Genomic DNA, 13650 nt, shown 5'->3' with positions numbered 1-13650 from the left:
TATGTTGTTTACCCAACAGGTAATAAACAAAAAACTGGACTCGGTGGCGACACGGTAGCACGTCTGACTCCAGATAAGAAGGTTGCGTGTTTGAATCACGTCCGAGTCAAATTCTCTTTTTTATTATTTTCATCTATCTGTCTATCTACTTATTTGTCTACATTGACTGGGTGCACGTTCAAGAACCCGAGGTGGTCGAAATTTCCGGAGCCCTCCACTACGGCGTCTCTCATAATCAAATGGTGGTTTTCGGACGTTAAACCCCACGAATCAATCAATTGTCTACAATAACTTGTCTCTTTACCTGTGCTTCATCGACAGAAGGCCGAGCAAAACATGCTACGGCGTGTGTGCGAAACGCTACCAAAAGCGGACTCGGTGCCGCAACGGTAGCGCGTCTGACTCCAGATCAGAAGGTTGAGTGTTCGAATCACGTCCGGGTCAAATTCTCTTTTTTATTATTTTCATCTATCTGTCTATCTACTTATTTGTCTGTCTACAATGGTTTGTTCCTTTACCTGGGCTTCATCGACAGAAGGCCGAGCAAAACATGCTACCGCGTGTGTGCGAACGGCTACCCTTAGTGGACTCGGTGGCGACACGTTAGCACGTCTGACTCCAGATCAGAAGGTTGCGTGTTCGAATCACGTCCGGGTCGAGTTCTCTTTTTTATTATTTTCATCTATCTGTCTATCAACTTATTTGTCTTTCCACAATGACTTGTCTCTTTACCTGTGCTTCATCGACAGAACGCCGAGCAAAACATGCTACCGCGTGTGTGTGAACGGCTACCCTAAGTGGACTCGGTGGCGCAGCGGTTGCACGTCTGACTCCATATCAGAAGGCGGCATGTTCGAATAACTTCCGGGTCAAAATCTCTTTTTATTATTCTCATCTATCTGTCTATCTACTTATTTGTCTGTCTACAATGACTTGTCCCTTTACCTGTGCTTCATCGACAGAAAGCCGAGAAAACATGCTACCGCGTGTGTGCGAACGACTACCCTGTGTGGACTCGGTGGCGACACGGTAGCACGTCTGACTCCAGCTCAGAAGGTTGCGTGTTCGAGTCAAGTCCAGCTCAAATTCTATTTTTTTCAATATTTCCATCTATTTGTCTATATACAACGACTTTTCACTTTACCTGTGTTTCAACGATAAAAGGCCGAGCCAATTATCCTACCACGTGTGTGCGAACGGCTACCCTAAGTGCACTCGGTGGCACAACGGTAGCACGTCTGACTCCAGATCAGAAGTTTGCGTTTTTGTATTACGTCTGGGTCAAGTTCTATTTTTTCCATTTTCATCTCTCTGTCTCTCTTATTATCTGTCTATCGAATGGCTCGACCCTTTACGCGTGCTTCTTCGACAGAAGGCCGAGCAAAACATGCTACCACGGGTGTGCAAAAGCCCCCCCCCCCCTCCAAAAAAAATATGACTTGGTGGCGCAACGTTAGAGCCTCTCACTTCAGATCGTAAAGTTGCGTGTTCGAATCACGTCCGGGTCAAGTTTTCTTTTTTTTCATTTTCATCTATACATATATATTTATCTGTCTATCTACAATGACTTGTTTCTTTACTTGTGCTTCATCGACAGCAGGCCGAGCTAACATGCTACTGCGTGTGTGCAAACGGCCGCCCCAAGTGAACTCGGTAGCGCAATGGTAGCGCGTCTGATTCCAGCTCAGAAGGTTGCGTGTTCGAATCACGTCCACGTTAAATTCTCCTTTTAAGTACTTTCATCTATCTGTCTATCTACTTATCTGTCTGTCTACGATGACTTGTCACTTTACCTGTGCTTCATTGACGGAAGGCCGAGCAAAACATGCTGCCACCTCTGTGCGAACGGCCACCCTAAGGTCATTTGGTGGTGCAAGGATTCCACTTCCGGCCACCGCAGTGTACTGACGTGTGCATCATGTGCTCCATCGGGGGCGGTTTCAGCGGCCCAGATGACCGTGGAAACAGGATTGCTGCCGATGAAAAACATGATTACAAAGTCGTGCTGCCGCAATTGCCCACAGGTGCGTGTGTTCAGAATACTATTTTTATACACGAAGATATCAAGGCTACCTTATCATGCTGAAGATGTACGCGATGCCTTGGTCCACCTGGGTATGCTGCCTCAGGTAATTGCCTTAAGCGCATTGCAACTGAACCACGTATGGGCTGTTGCGAAGCGCATCTCCGACGACGTTACGAAGGGCGCTTCGAAATCTCACCGCTGCAACCACTGTTTCGAAAGACGGCGTCGCCAACACGGTGCCGAAGGCGCCACTGCTGCGAACTCCGCCGGGAAGGTCACCAGCCGTTTTATTAGCGTAGCTTTCTCAGCTCGCGACTGCTTCTGCGCAGAGCTGATAGACGAGCGGACGAGACGACGGTGAGTTAAACAAGGTTTATGTACAGCATATATACAGAGGCGTTACAAATTCGGCACTGGGGCCGACAGAGACTCGAAGAGCCGAGCTCTCCTCTCTAACACATAGGTCTGCTCTCAAACGGGTCCGCTCTGACACACATGTCAGCTTTCACCTAGGACCGCCAATCGCGACGCGCCGCAGGGCTTCTTTTATATGCACCAGGTCCAACCAAAATGTCCAATCAGAAGCGCCGCTGGTCGTCAGGGCAGACTCCTCCAATGGGGTCGCCGCTGGGCCGCGTCAGACCCCCAGACATGAAGACGCCAGTTGTTTACTCGACGGGCTCGCTTGCACATGCGCTGACTCACTGCACGTGGCGACAGAAAGGCGCCGACAGAAAGGCGCCGTGGCGTGCTGACACCGTTGAGTTGTTGATCGCGTCAGGCGGGCTCGCGGCTGGCCTTGACACAGATTGCCTTTTTCAGAGGCACGGCCGTTCGCTGTGGACTAGCAGGCATAACAGCACCCCCGCCGCCAGACAATGCGCCGAAAAGACGAGCTGCTTCCACGGGGCTCGTATGTCAGGCGCGCTCGTTCGCCAGGTCCCTCCAGGTTCGCCTCCAGGGCCATGGGGAGAATGCAGCTCAAGACTCTGTTCCGGGAACACATCCCATTCTTCAGGACGGACCCCAGCTCCACTGGCTTGTCGCCACAACTTGTTGACCAGCTTCGCTCGTCTCTTCTGACGATCTTTGGTTTCAGCACTTGTCGATGGTTCTGCAACTTGCCAAGACGGTTCGACAACAGACAACACACGACACAAGCAAGTGCCCTCGGTCACCCGACAGAACACCAGACAAAGTCTAGTACAACATATACCCATCTACGTGTCTATCTGAATTTCGTTCCCTCTACATCAAGAGGCACATGTGAAACACAAGACTCTTAAAATGACAACTCAAATTTCTTTTTTCCCACGTACAACAACGCAACGAATTAGAATACAACAAAGTTGGCTCCTTGAGCTCATTCTGGACGAGAGCGCTCAGCTCAGGTCGTGATGAGGTCAAAATTTTGCCCCGAATCGCCAGCGAGATACCGAAAGGTTGAGAAGGTACTAGCTAGAACGCCCTGCTCAATGCACCTGCATTAGCGTTTAGCTTTCCCCCCCCCCTTTTTTTTTGATAGCGAACGTCAAAGTTGCGCTGTGGAGCAACATGCTCCACCTCAGTAACCGGCCACTTTTAGGCGACGATATCTATGCGGCACCAAGAGCGGCTCAGACTTGCGACGTTGCACAGGGGAACAACAATAGAGCTTGCTACGGATTGACTCCTCACCGCTTAGCTCGATATCGTGTTCGATCACCCTCGTGTTTCCGGGGCGGTCCGAAAACACGTCTCCAAACTCGGAAACAATCTTTCTCAGGTCCTCCTTCCGGACTTCACTTAACCTAGGCTCTAGGTTCATCTGCTCCCAGATTACTTTCGATCCCCCTTCGAATATATCACTAGAACTCCAAATTTCTTCTCCCTCTTCCTCTGAAGCATTCAACAGCTGATTGACGACCGCTTGACGTTGCACGTATGGTTTTATCAAGTTGCAAATTTTGTTTGGCCGCCTTCCTATTTTAACTTCACAATTGATATCAGAAAGCGTCGATACTATTTTTGCGGGCCCTTCCCGATGAACCTCAAGCTTGTTCTTTTTGGACGGCCGCCGCAGCAATACCTGACTTCCTACTTCAAAAGTGCGCTTCTTCACCGATTTCTCGTAGTGCTCCTTCGACAGCACTTGTGAAGCTTTTTTGTGGCTTTCCACTAGCGCTTCAATCGAGAGGTCCTCACGCTGCTCTCGAATGAGCGTCTGTCGATCAACTCTCGGCAGCTCTCTCCAACTTTCCGCTACAGGCGAGAGCGCTGCAACCCTCTCGCTCTGACTCAATGGCGCCATGTCGTCTCCGTCTACGCATACCGCGCCGGTCGCTTCGGCGACGGGCCACTCGCGTGACTGCTCACATGACTCACGCAGAAAATTTCCTTTCTGAGGTTCCGGCGACCCGCCGACAAGATCATTCGAGAGTTCACCGCATTGAACAAGGTCAAGCTTCCGCGAAAGCTTCCGCGCTTGCGATCGCGTGAGGGCCATGCACGCTAAGTTGGGGAAGAACGATTTGCCCTGCTCTTTGAGAAGCTGCTCTGAGTTGTTGGAGAAAAGATAAGGAAAACGATCATTTAGCGCGGCAGACACAGCCACTTCGGCGGTGGTCTAGTGGCTAAGGTACTCGGCTGCTGACCCGCAGGTCGCGGGTTCAAATCCCGGCTGCGGCGGCTGCATTTCCGATGGAGGCGGAAATGTCGAGGCCCGTGTGCTCAGATTTGGGTGCACGTTAAAGAACACCAGGTGGTCAAAATTTCCGGAGCCCTCCACTACGGCGTCTCTCATAATCATATGGTGGTTTTGGGACGTTAAACCCCACAAATCAATCAAATCAATCAACAGCCGCTTCGGTGCGAAGCTTACCGAACGGGTTTTCAATCACAACCGTGGCGATTGGTAAGCGAACACTCTGCTCCTCGGCGACTTGCCTGATCCACGCGCATTCTCCTGTAAAGTCATCCGGAGACACCAATGAAGGATGGACAACGTCCATGGTTGCCGCTGAGTCTCTAAGTGCTCGGCACGTTTTCTCATTCACCATAGTTTCTTGGAGATACGGCTCCAACAATCGCATGTTTTTTCTGATTCTCGAATCGTTGCGAAGGCAAACTTTTCCTGGCAGTTTCTCGCGATGTGTCCTTCCTTTTTGCAGTTGTAGCAGATTAGCGGCTTCCGTTTGTTTTCCGATTCAAATGCCTGTGTGGTAGAAACCTCACTCGATTTCTCCGCTTCTGTTTGCCCTTCCCCTACACTGTCCTTCGTAAGAGACGGGTCCTTCTTGAAATTACGATGCGGAGCGGGTCTCCGTTGATCAGGTTTCTTTGAAAAGCCCTCTTTTCTCTCATCCTTTTCAACGCGCACTGCCCTGCTGTGCAACTTTCGGCGAGTATAATACTCCTCAGCTAACTCTGCTGCCTTGTTTAGCTGTACTTCACCAAGTTTGTCCTGCAGCCAAAGTTTGACATCCTCCTCGATGCAGCGGTAGAATTGCTCCAATGCAACGCATTCCACCACTTTATCGCGGTCGTCATAAACACCTTCGCCCTTGAGCCATTCAATTAAATCGGTTTTAAGACGAAACGCGAAGTCAACGTGTGACTCATTCTCCTTTTTAGCATACCGGAACTTTTGCCTGAAAGCCTCGGGTGACAACTTATAACGTCTTAAGAGCACTTCCTTAACCTCGTCATAGCTCTCAAACGCTTCCCTCGACAAGCAAGTTAACGCGTCGGACACTTCGCCGGGAAGAAGAGCTAACAGGTTCCGCGCCCAAAGAGACCGCTCTAAAGCGTTTCGCTCACAGACTTGTTCAAACTTGACGAGATACTTCGCCATGTCCTCGCCTACTACGAACGGTGGCAGTTGGTCCCGAACTCGAAAACCGCTGACCTGAATCGTTGGAGAAGCCACGCTAGGCGCCTGCGAACACTGTAGGATTGCCAATTATATTCGTTTCAACTCGAGGCGCTACTGTCTCTCGGCCTCCTCGCGCTCGCGACGTTCGCGCCTTTCAGCTTCTTCACGTTCGCGAGCTTCGCGCCTTTCAGCTTCTTCACATTCGCGAGCTTCGCGCGTTTCAGCTTCTTCGCGAGCTTCGCGCGTTTCAGCTTCTTCACATTCGCGAGCTTCGCGCCTTTCAGCTTCTTCGCGAGCTTCGCGCCTTTCAGCTTCTTCGCGAGCTTCGCGCCTTTCAGCTTCTTCACGAGCTTCGCGCCTTTCAGCTTCTTCACGAGCTTCTCGCCTTTCAGCCTCCTCACGTTCGCGAGCTTCTCGCCTTTCAGCCTCCTCGCGGCGTGCTTTGAGATCCACCCAGGCCTCATCGACTTCCTCAGCCGACACTCCCTCATGCTTCATGATCTCAAGGATCGCTTGCTTTCGTTTCGCACGGCCCAAAGTAATGCCGAGTTCCTCACAAATTTCGATGAGTTCCTTCACTTTAAGGTTCTCCATCGTTCACACTAGCCTCTTGCTGTTTGCCCCTGTTAACAATTTACTTGCCGTACCCACTATAAGTCAACTAGCAAGACGCGCAAGCAATTTTTCACACTCCCGTGTTTACACCCTCCGCATTAACTTTGGTTTCAAAGCGCTTCGACTTGGCTTGAAACGATCAAAGCTCACTCTAATGCTTCACACAGTCCTTCTCTAAACTACTATAACCTGAGCTAGAGTAGTCTGGTGACCTGAGGGGAAAACATCAGGCACTCACCGCATCGATGTCGCTGACGCCGGCCGATCTCGCAGCTGCCAACCACTGTTGCGAAGCGCACCTCCGACGACGTTACGAAGGGCGCTTCGAAATCTCACCGCTGCAACCACTGTTTCGAAAGACGGCGTCGCCAACACGGTCCCGAAGGCGCCACTGCTTCGAACTCCGCCGGGGAGGTCACCAGCCGTTTTGGTAGCGTAGGTTTCTCAGCTCGCGACTGCTTCTGCGCAGAGCTGATAGACGAGCGGACGAGACGACGGTGAGTTAAACAAGGTTTATGTACAGCATATATACAGAGGCGTTACAAATTCGGCACTGGGGCCGACAGAGACTCGAAGAGCCGAGCTCTCCTCTCTAACACATAGGTCTGCTCTCAAACGGGTCCGCTCTGACACACATGTCAGCTTTCACCTAGGACCGCCGATCGCGACGCGACGCAGGGCTTCTTTTATATGCACCGGGTCCAACCAAAATGTCCAATCAGAAGCACCGCTGGTCGTCAGGGCAGACTCCTCCAATGGGGTCGCCGCTGGGCCGCGTCAGACCCCCAGACATGAAGACGCCAGTTGTTTACTCGACGGGCTCTCTTGCACGTGCGCTGACTCACTGCACGTGGCGACAGAAAGGCGCCGACAGGAAGGCGCCGTGGCGTGCTGACGCCGTTGAGTTGTTGATCGCGTCAGGCGGGCTCGCTGGCCTTGACACAGATTGCCTTTTTCAGAGGCACGGCCGTTCGCTGTGGACTCGCAGGCATAACAGGGCTGTGTTTTTCACTACAACCCAAGCCACGAAGAACATGCTAGCGCTTAGCGACGTAAAGATGATGTAAAAGCGTCCTCCTCATTGACCCGAATAACCTTATGTGCGGCTAAATCTTTATTGGCTACTACGTAATGTACCAGACAAAGACGTGCGCACCGCGTTAGTGAACAATGGAAAAGTGACCGAAGTAACGAAAGAACTATGCCGCGTCCACCGAATCGCTTGATCCTGGACCAGGAGAGTAAACCTGCAGCTGAAAAATGGCGGGACCATCGAAGACTTGCCACACCAACTCCAAGTGAGTGACATAAACACGCTTTTGGTTGTGCCAGGACAGGCGCCACTTTGCTTATGGCGCCGACGAACAGGCCATATACGGCGGGACTGTCGCGTACCTCGCTGCGACCGGTGCAAACGCTATGGGCACGAAGAGCGCGAATGTGTCCAGACTTACACCAGTGTGGCTGGGCCTGTGGCTGGTCCTGTGGCTGAGCCTGTGGCTGGTCCTGTGGCTGAGCCTGTGGCTGGTGATCATGTCGCGGAATATGTAATGGACAAAGTTGATGCAGAAGCCACCGGCCGCAAGACTCAAGCTCCGGTGTTCACGCCCCTCTCTAAGGGCCCCAATGACGATGGATGCGAAGCAGCTCAGGGTGAGCAAACCGGTCGTATCAGTCAACAGAGCAAGGACCTTAGCATCGTACCTTCAGACAAAAAGCGTGACGAGAAGGACGAAAGTACCGTGACGTCGACCGAACATTTTAAGTCATGGACGCCACTAGGGGGGGGGGCATTTGCAAAGCGTTCACGTGAGTAGGGCACTACAGAGGACGCAGGACAACAGAAAACGATTGGAAGTCAGCCGGCAGCCAAAACACCAGCACACAGGCGACTCAGCTCCGGGTTCACAAAGCTGAACATCGCGGCGGGCGCGCGTCCACCGCCCAAGCCACCCTCGTAGCCACGGGGGACAGACTTTCAACAAGGGAGCAAAATTACTAGGTGGAAAGGAATGTGACAAAGATGGCTTCAACATTATATAAAGCGTGTGGAGGGGGCAAGATTGTTTGTGTATACCCACAAATTCTACCGTGACAGCCCGGGTTGTATCACGTAGGGAGGTAAGAACCATGCAGTCTGCACTATCGTTCGCACGGCCTTCACAGCATGAAACGGAGTTACGTGGCGCTACCTTAAATGTTCGTGGCCTACGCTCTAGACGAAAGAAGTACAGTATCAGGTTAGTCGCCTCTTTCTCGAGAAAGGCCTCAATGTCGTAGCGGTACAGGAAACGAAGGTCGAAAGCCAAGAATAAGCGGACTGTATGGTCGAACCTTTTAGGCGCCGCTCTAATGTTTGTATTTCTCACTGTGTTGGTACCTTTGGGGGGGGGGGGGGGGTGCGCCCTCTTCTTGCGCAATTCTTGAGGGTTAGTTGAAGAATGCGTTCATACTACCAATGGTGGCCGCCTTGCCTCTTGTATTTTTGTTGAGTTTATTGAGAAATGACGTATTATTTTTGTATATGCACCGAACAGCCCAACGGAGCGGTTACCCTTCTTTGCACGCGTCGAAGAGTATTTAAAATGTGAAAGACATGTGATACTGTTCGGCGATTTCAATTGTGTGTGTTTCTGAGAAGATAGGATCAAAAGGCTAACCACACGTGATCAAAGTGCCTTGTTGTTGTCAGAGCTTATGCAAGATAGGGGGTTAGAAGATGTTGGCAATACTGTGCTAAATGGAAATGGCCTTAAGTAAACGCATTTCCAGCACGATTGCTGTGCCCGATTAGACAGAGCGTATGTATTGCAAGCACTAGTGCCGGTATGTAAGACATGTAAGCATAAACCGGTAGCCTTCAGTGACCATAGCGCCGTAATTTTTACGATAGGTGCGAAAAACAAAAAGCCAATCTTTTCGTGGAAGTTTTCGAAAGTGAACAATAAATAACTTAGTGATGAAGTCTTCGTGGACAAGGTTAAAATGCTCATCGATAAAATACTCTTGACTGAGTCGGGGCGATTGGTCCCTGCATGGGAAGAGTTCAAGCAAGAAGTTAAAATTGCTCTCGTTCCTCAAACTCTTGTTGTCACTTGAGAGCACGGGACCAGACACCTTAGCGAAAGAGATAATAGAAGTGAAAAAACAGCTCGAAAAAGCGGACGTAGAAAAATACAAAGGAGCAGTTATACGCGCACGCGCAGAGCACTTTTGGATGGGCGAAACACCGACGAAACGCTCACAGTGCTAAGAAAAGGGCTAGGCATCCCATATTAAAATAAAATGCATAAAAAATAAGGAGGTGACCACCACGATCAAACAAATGATAAAAAAAGCAGTTGTCGATTATTACAGAGGATTGCTGGGCAGAAGCGGCAAGAGTATAAGTCTTGGACGGCGAGTTCTAGTCAATAATGCTTATACTAGATAAGGAGACTACCGAATGTCTGGAGCAGCCGTTTCAGTTGGAGAAACAGAAAAGGCCATTGACGAATTGACTGAAGGTAAAACGCCCGGCCCAGATGGGCTAGGTGCAGCCTTTTACAAAACATTCAAAGATGAGCTGTCGGAGTTACTTTGTCGCCTCGTTGCAGCGGCTTATAAAGTAAATGTCGCCGTTCTTTTGAAGGTCACATTTTGTACTTATCCCGAAGAGTGATGACCCGGTAAAGCTTTTGTCGGTGAGCGCTTATCGCCCCATAAGCATCACTAACACCGACTACATGGTTCTTATCAAGGAGTTTGCCAAGAGATTACAAAGTGTGATAAAGGCCACACCAAACATGTGAAATTAAGGATCGAACAATTGGCACCACCATCCACACCGTGAGAAGTTAGACCTACAAAAGGCTTTTGACAGTGTTGTGCATGCGGTACTATTTTCAATATTTGAACATGTAAATGTTGGAAGTGTTATATTAGAAAATGTGAAATTGTCGCATAGGAACTGCTTCGCTATAGCCTTGTTATCAAGAAGGAAGTCACGGAAAACTTTCCAATTGCTAGGAGTGCTCGTCAGAGATGTTAATTTTCCGCATTGTTATTTGCCTGTATTTGTAGCTCCTTTGTTTGAACATAGGTAGCAATGACAGAATACGTGGGTTTCAGTTGATGACGAGTGAGGTCAAAATATTGTCATACGCAGACGATTTGGGTGCACGTTAAAGAACCCCAGGTGGTCTAAATTTCCGCAGCCCTCCACTACGGCGTCTCTCATAATCATATAGTGGTTTTGGGACGTTAAACCCCACATATCAATCAATCAATGTCATACGCAGACGATATCACTGTTTTCTCAAGGGCTGGAAAAGCATTAGTGAAACAGTTAGCGTACCAGATAAGTACTGCAAGCGGTCAGGCAGTGCTTTGAATTGGGATATGAGTGCATGTTTCTGGCATGGAACCTGGGACGAAAGTCCTGACGTCTTCGAAGAGAGAAAGTGGAGCTTCGTGCCGACGAAGTAGCTTGGTGTACAATTGCAGAGTTATAATGATCCCATTGAATATTGGAAATAAGAGACGGAAAACTTGAGAGAAAGTGAACAAGCGGGGAGTGAAAAACCTCTCGATATTCGTGAGGTCCACGGTCTGCGATATATATCTAGCGGCCAAAACTTGGTATGTTCAAGTGCTGTGCATGAACCGCTCAAGCTTACAAAAGGTACACAGAGTTTTTACCACTTTTGTTTGGGCCTCCAAGTGGGAAAGCTCGAGCCGTACAAATCTTTTCCGCTCAGTGAAGGCGGGTGGGCTGGGACTAGCCCACTTACTTCTCAAGCAAATAGTTTCAAGGTTTAATTTTTTGCGTGATCAGAGGCATAATGTGTTGTGTACTATGCTTCAAATTAGATTATGCTGTTATCTACCCGAATTCGTTGTATCTTGCTGTTGTGCTGGGCTTATAGGCATTCATGGTTGTCTGCGTGAAGTGGTGGCTGCTTTCAGTATACTAATTCTGCGTTTTTCTTCACAGTATGTAAGTGGGGTGACAAGAAGACAACTATACCAGGACCTAACCGATGTAATGCTACCTGTGCCGATGTACCGTACGATATACGGAGAAGGTCCCGCGAAAAACATCCTGAAAAGGGTTAAAGAATGGGATATTACCATCAGCAAAGACTTGTTTTTGTTCAACTACACACCAGCACGCTTCCGGTAAAACCATTGCAACAGGAAAAAGGTTTATTTGTTCCATAGTCTGTTAATTGTCTTTTATGTCACAAACCAGAGATCATTGATCACCTATATTTAGATTGTTTTGACACTCTATTTTTTGGGGACAATCTGCAACGAACTTAAAAAAAGAACTACCTTTAACATCTTATGGAATTCGTTTTCTACCTGTTTATAGGGACACTGGCATACCGTATATATTTATGTTGTTAAGTATGCACGGCATCTGGAAAGCATGCATGGCATATCGTCATCGTGACGTTAATGTGCACACTGCCAGAGAATACTTTATTGTAAGCATACCCTATATAAAAGATGTACTTAATGCAGGTGAAGAGCACCCAGAGTGGCTACCTGTATTGAATAAACTTGTCACGCTTAAACATTTTTATTCATACTACGTTAAGCAAAGTGTTTTTGGCATTTTAAATGCTTTTCCCTACTTCTTGCGAAAGTGTTCGTATTAATTTGTGTACACGATGTACTTAACTCTGCATGGAGAAAAAAATGGACTCGGTGGCGCAACGGTTGCGCGTCTCACTCCAGATCAGAAGGTTGCGTGTTCGAATCACGTCTGGGTCAAGTTCTCTTTTTTTCGTTTTCATCTATCTGTATATCTATTTATCTGTCTATGTACAATGACTTGTTGCTTTAACCATGCTTCATCGACAGAAAGCCGAGCAAAACATGCTAACACGAGTGTGCAAAAGGCCCCCCAAAGAGGACTCTGTGGCATTCTGCTTCCGTCAGCCGAGCTAATTGGATGGCAGGGTCATGGGCTCGAGCGGAGCAGCGATCATGGCCAGTGTCATTCGCAGAAACAGGAATGTGGATAACGAATACTAGTTTATTTTGTTACAACTAATAAAATGACGACTTGTTATCAACAGCGTGTTTTTACACCGTGATGTCCTTGCGGGGCCATACAAAGTCGAAGGTTTATGGACGCACTGACGAAAACGGGCCTCCTACCCGATGTTGTAAGCCTTGGTGCGCAGGTTAACCACGTGTGGACGAAGACGTTCAATGACGCCGCTCCCACGAAACGCCTGCTTGTTTTGAAGGAGGTACAGGTGAAGGGGTGGCGCTGCTTCGTCTTCGACCCACAGAACCAGCAGGTGCGGCTTCGAATACACTGGCTGCTGCGCGGGGTGAGTGACGAAGATGTACGGACGGCGCTTTCTGCAAGGTGGTTGAGGTGAGCCGTAAGCGAAGGCGGGTCCCGGGCATGTCCGGCAAGTGTTTGACCACAAGTTTAGCTTTCTTAGCGGCGCCAAGGTCGAAGACATAGTGCACCAAATCAAGATCGATGGACAACTGGCTTTGCTGGTTGTGCCTGCTCGTCCGATACAATGGTAGCGCTGCCAAGGCAGAGGGCATGTCCTCTGAGAGGGCCAGGTCCCCCGTAGTTCACACTGCAAAAGCTTCGGACACGTCGAAGCCGAGTGTGTTAGAACATACGCCAGTGCAACGGGGCCAAAGATGAATGAGGCAATGGCTGAGCACGTCATGGACGCGGCTGAGGCGGAGGACACTGCTGAAGGTGTTGGAAGCATAGTTGTCCTTCTCACTACCGGAGGGGTGGCGCCAGAAGACAAACCCAAGTTTCCGGGGGCTCTCCAGCATTCGGCTACACCGGTTGGTGCTGTTAGGACCGGGGTCTGAGGGCATCCCACCACGGCAACCAGTTGTTTGTAACCTTTGTAATTTAACCTTTATTATCTTTGACGAAAAGCCCTTTTTTCAACACAGGGAAATTGCATAGATTCCTGTGTCACGCGGGTTCTCAGCAATATATATTTAGCAGATGTATATTGGGACTTGGATAATGCTTTTAAATGGGGGCAGCCTTCAAAGGTTTAATATACACTGATGATTTTTCAATTCTTTTAAATAAGCAGGGAGACCCTACATCTCCTGATCTATATTAAACGTTTTTGTAAAGCTAGGACGAGGGCTTTCAATCACTGTTGAATTA

At 49.2% G+C, this 13650-nt stretch overlaps 2 non-coding genes across 2 annotated transcripts; both read left to right on the top strand.

Annotated features, from left to right (window-relative positions):
• Nucleotides 1–372: 372 nt before the first annotated feature.
• On the top strand, nt 373–444 carry TRNAW-CCA (transfer RNA tryptophan (anticodon CCA)). Its single transcript has one exon. It is a non-coding gene; the product is annotated as a tRNA-Trp (tRNA).
• Nucleotides 445–12182: 11738 nt separating this feature from the next.
• TRNAW-CCA (transfer RNA tryptophan (anticodon CCA)) lies at nt 12183–12254 on the top strand. The gene has a single exon. It is a non-coding gene; the product is annotated as a tRNA-Trp (tRNA).
• The last annotated feature ends 1396 nt before the right edge of the window (nt 12255–13650 follow it).

This window comes from Rhipicephalus microplus, chromosome 5 (assembly GCF_043290135.1).
Source record: "Rhipicephalus microplus isolate Deutch F79 chromosome 5, USDA_Rmic, whole genome shotgun sequence".
NCBI classification, from domain to species: Eukaryota; Metazoa; Arthropoda; class Arachnida; order Ixodida; family Ixodidae; genus Rhipicephalus; species Rhipicephalus microplus.
The sequence above is the reverse complement of the archived record's forward strand: the minus strand, read 5'-3'. Positions and strand labels throughout refer to the sequence as shown.